General features: G+C 39.0%; 1 pseudogene; it reads right to left on the bottom strand.

The window, feature by feature from the left end:
• Positions 1-2,128: 2,128 nt before the first annotated feature.
• On the bottom strand, positions 2,129-3,493 carry LOC143610728 (F-box protein At4g18380 pseudogene; annotated as a pseudogene).
• Between the last annotated feature and the right edge of the window lie 852 nt (positions 3,494-4,345).

Here is a 4,345-nt window from a genome sequence, read left to right as displayed (position 1 = left end):
TACTGACCCCCCCCCCCAATTGGCCACTGGTCCACTCAGTTTTTTTTTTTCGTTTTTAGCTCCGGTACCGTAACGCACGTAATCAAAACCGACCGAATTCGTGTCGAGTTACCGCCTCAATGCTCGGGACCGACAACACTTGGGTTTTACCACCATCCGGATTTGCCGACCACATAAGCATCGTTTTAAATATTTTGTTTTTTATATGTCAATTTGACGAATTAACGCTCAAAGTTTACCAATGGTGCGTATACCGTAACGAACGTAACGGATACGGGATACCGATCAAATTTGCGTCGAGCCACCGTCGTAACGCTATGGTTTTACCGACCCGGGTAAATATAACTAGTATAAAATAAAAGAAAAACAAAAGTTATAAAATTGTTAATGTTTATGTAGAATGACATGTTAAGAGACCATTAGGCCCTATACCAGCGAATCACAAACTGGTCCAAACCAAAAGCCGACATGGTCAACCACAGTATTTATTGATGGTCACCGTTGGTTCAACCACTATTGATCACTGGTCAGGACCATATCCTAGAATAGCGGTCTTCATTGACAAGGACTACACCAACCTCACCCATGCCCATCACAGAAATAAATACGCTGCCCATACAGTTTGCGGTTCAGTTTACAAATCATGGTTGTTTAAATAACTTGCCGTTATAAAAAACGTACTTCTGTCGAGTACTTCAGTGTACCAGTAACGACAACAAAAGTTCGAGCTTCTTATGGGCAAAATACACGAGTAAAATTGTCTCTTTAAAATGGTACGAGTGGTGTGGACTTTGTTTCAATGCCTCAATTAAAACGAAAATATAAAATTCTTAAAACTGAGATGAGCTTCGAGTATAGCTGCTTGGATGCGAGCCGAATACAAGCTCAGTTTCTAATTCGTTAAAACTATCAAAGCCAGCTGGCTCAACTCGTACGAGCAGCACTACTAAACGGAAGAACATGACCCAACCAGATATAATGACATATCATGTATATCTAAAACCAATGATCCAAAAGCATTGATACAAGAAACCAAGATATAAAAAACAACATTTGAATGTTGTGACATAACATTATACTACAAACAACTCCGGGTATCCGACATTCGATCAAAAGATTTTGACTAGACAGGGAAAATCTACATGATTCAGAAAGCCAAACAGTTTGAACATAACCTTTACTTTGTTGAACATATATTTTAAACCTACAAATATTCACATAACAAAAGACCGTCAAACGAATATCGATTATCAGATACGCTTTGTGCATGCAAAAGCTTTACAGGAATGAAGTAAGCACCATTCAGTTCCACTGAAGCATATATGTATATTTAGTACAGGTAAATGCATAACAAAATTGTTGCTTTTTTCTCTGCATTTAGAAAGAAACCTGCAAGAACAGAAGACATAACAAATGAGAATATAATCATCAGAAAAAACTAATGTTGATTATTTTTGGATCGATGTAATCGTGCTTTCAAAAGCAAGTAAGGTGAAACAGGCCAAATTAAGGAGATGCTATCTACTCAAGTTCTGCTTAACGGTGCGGGTTTTTGGTAATTTGGTCACTTCTTCTGATAGAGCTGTAAACTAGCTGAAATGTCAACTTCGAGCCAGCTTGTTTCGTTTTATTTTCTTTTTTATATTAGTATATATCTTTTTACACATACTGATATGTATAAAAAAATAAAAAGTTATTATTTAATGTATACATGGTGCATAACTAATAAAGAGGCATGCTAGTCACAAGCCACTGACAATCTAATCCCACGCTGTTTTCAAACGACCATTTGAAGGTTAGGGCATCAAATATAGCCCCCACCTTTAAACGGCCGAGTTTTTTGTCGAACAGCCATTTAAGTTTTGAGGGTGGCATAGGAACAGAAGGCCTCTAAATATACTACAAAAGTTATAATTTAGATATATTAGAAATTAAATTTGGGCTACACTTTTGGGTTATAATTTAGATGTATATACTTTGAGCTTTGATTTAAATGAGCCTCACAAGGCTAACGAGCCTAGCTAACCTTGGCTCGAGTTTGGCTCCTTTACAAAGGAACCGATATCAAGTGAGCTTAGCCTTTTCATATCAGGTCACTCAAATTATGCAACGGGTCAATATAGGTCATCCTTACAAAACTAGCTAACCTAAAACGAGTTCAAATCTCACTACCTCTAACCTAAATAATGAATAATCAGATATCAAAACACGCAAAAATGATGAATATTCTTACATTAAAACGAGTTCATCTCAAGGCAATAAGTCCTCCTCTTAACCAGCATCTTCGCAGTCGTCCCAAACGGCTCCTCAAACGCACCCGAAACCCACACCCCATCCACCCCATCCCACTGCCCCAACCCCTCACTCGGCCTCGTACAAACCAACGTCGCCCCTTTCATCACCGTCCCATCCGGCAACTCCAAACACGGCGCATACCACAGCCTCATACTCACCCCAGGAACCAACGTCCTCTTCGACGCCGAAGACGCCATCAACGGCTTCACCCTCAACTCCTCCAACTGCTCCCGGTTCATACACAACACCCCTTGCCCGTCCGCATCCGTCAACGTCAACGACTCCAACGTCTCGTGATCGGACACTATCGGTTGAAGCAAGTAATGCCGCGCAGACGCCGCGATCAACGAGCTTATCGTCCACACCACGCGCAGCTTTAACCCGCCGTTGGTGTAAAACGAGTCGGGTATACTCCCATTATCATCATTATTATTATTATCATCATCCTGATCCGATAATAAACAATTAGGATATGTAACACCAGATGCAACAAGCATGACACAATTACGCAAAGTGGACCCGAATTCGGCTTTCCATCTTAAGAAAACGTGGTCGTCTAGACCCAATTCGGAAACGGGTAATTGGATATTGAGAAAGCGGATACGGGTAAAGTTTTGAAGAACTTGAACCGGAGAATGGTGGGTAACGGAATCTTGATTATTATTATTATTATTATTATTATTATTATTATTATTATTATTATTATTATTATTATTATTATCATCGGTTGAATGTTGTTTGGAAGCAAATAATAAGTTTAGAATGGTGGAAAGGACGATACGGAGGAGGTGGGAGATGGGTCCGTGGGGTTTGTGGGAACGGGTGACGTCATTGTCGAGATGACGCAGTCGACTTGAACGACAACGTTTTCGACTTGTGGGATGAGGGAGTGGAACTTTCTGGAAACGGAAGAGCATCGGCCTAAGGAATTGACGTCGCCGATCTTGTTGAAGATGATGAGGAGGAGGGAGTCGGGTAATTGGTCGAACAGGTCGGTGTCCGTGGATACGGACAGGGGTAAGGGTACGAATGTGCATGGTGGTGGTTCTGGGTGGATTCGGATTGAGAGATCTGGAAGGAGAGATGACATCATGTTATTATTATTATTATTATTATTGATTGGAAGTTGGAAGGAATGAGAATGGAATGGGTGGGATCTGATTTGGAGAAGGTGAAGAAATGAAGGATGGATGGTGTGGATTAGGAAGAGAAGGGAAGAGAAGGGTAAAAGATATGGTTGGGTTGGGAGATAAATAAGTGTGTGACATGAGTTATACTTTAGGTGGTTTCAATTCATGATACGATTTGAAATCCGATAAGAATTTGATATGAAAAAGTATAGGTTTGGTTCGGTTGACTCGAATCGTTTTTTTAAACTGGTCAATTTGAACCTGACCCGTTAAAAATTTGGTTGAGTTGTTAATCCGTTTAAAAGTATTAGAGAAGTTAATATTTTAATTTTAGAGATAAAAAGTTTTATCTTATGTTACATGGATGCAATGTAACAAGTTACTAAAGTGTTTTTCTTTTTATCATAAACTAAATCAAAGATATCATATCTTTGTTAATTCTACTTGTCTTCAAATCTTTAAGCAAAGAATCTATGCAAAGATAGATACAAGTAAAAGAAGGGGGGGGGGGGGGGGGTGTGGTTTATTAAGCTAGAACAATGTTTAAACAATTATGACATTATTTTAACGTGACTAACAGAAAAATAGAACAGACGAAATTGGATTACGTCCTCAAACCAGAGCCTATACAGAAGGCTAGCGACAATGGGGAAACTTGGACTTTGATATAGGAAAGCGAAAGTCACGGATCCTGTTTCCTGGGGACTCAATATGCATAAAGATTTTGGGACGAAAACGTTTAAATTTATGCTATTGAGGACAATGTTGCAAAAGTCGCTAAACGGACCTAGGCGGCCAATTAGAAGTTTGGTGTATTTGGAGTACTCGGAGAGTACTTGGACATGGTAATTAATATAAAGAAAATTAATTTTTGGATATTATTTATATGTGAAATATCATAATTTTACTAATATTTATAA

The sequence above is a fragment of the Bidens hawaiensis genome, unplaced genomic scaffold (genome assembly GCF_021521415.1).
Source record: "Bidens hawaiensis isolate Kalapana, Puna unplaced genomic scaffold, B.hawaiensis_p1.1 tig00027738_1, whole genome shotgun sequence".
Taxonomy (NCBI): Eukaryota; Viridiplantae; Streptophyta; class Magnoliopsida; order Asterales; family Asteraceae; genus Bidens; species Bidens hawaiensis.
Note: the sequence above shows the minus strand (reverse complement) of the source record. Positions and strands in the feature narration are given on the sequence as shown.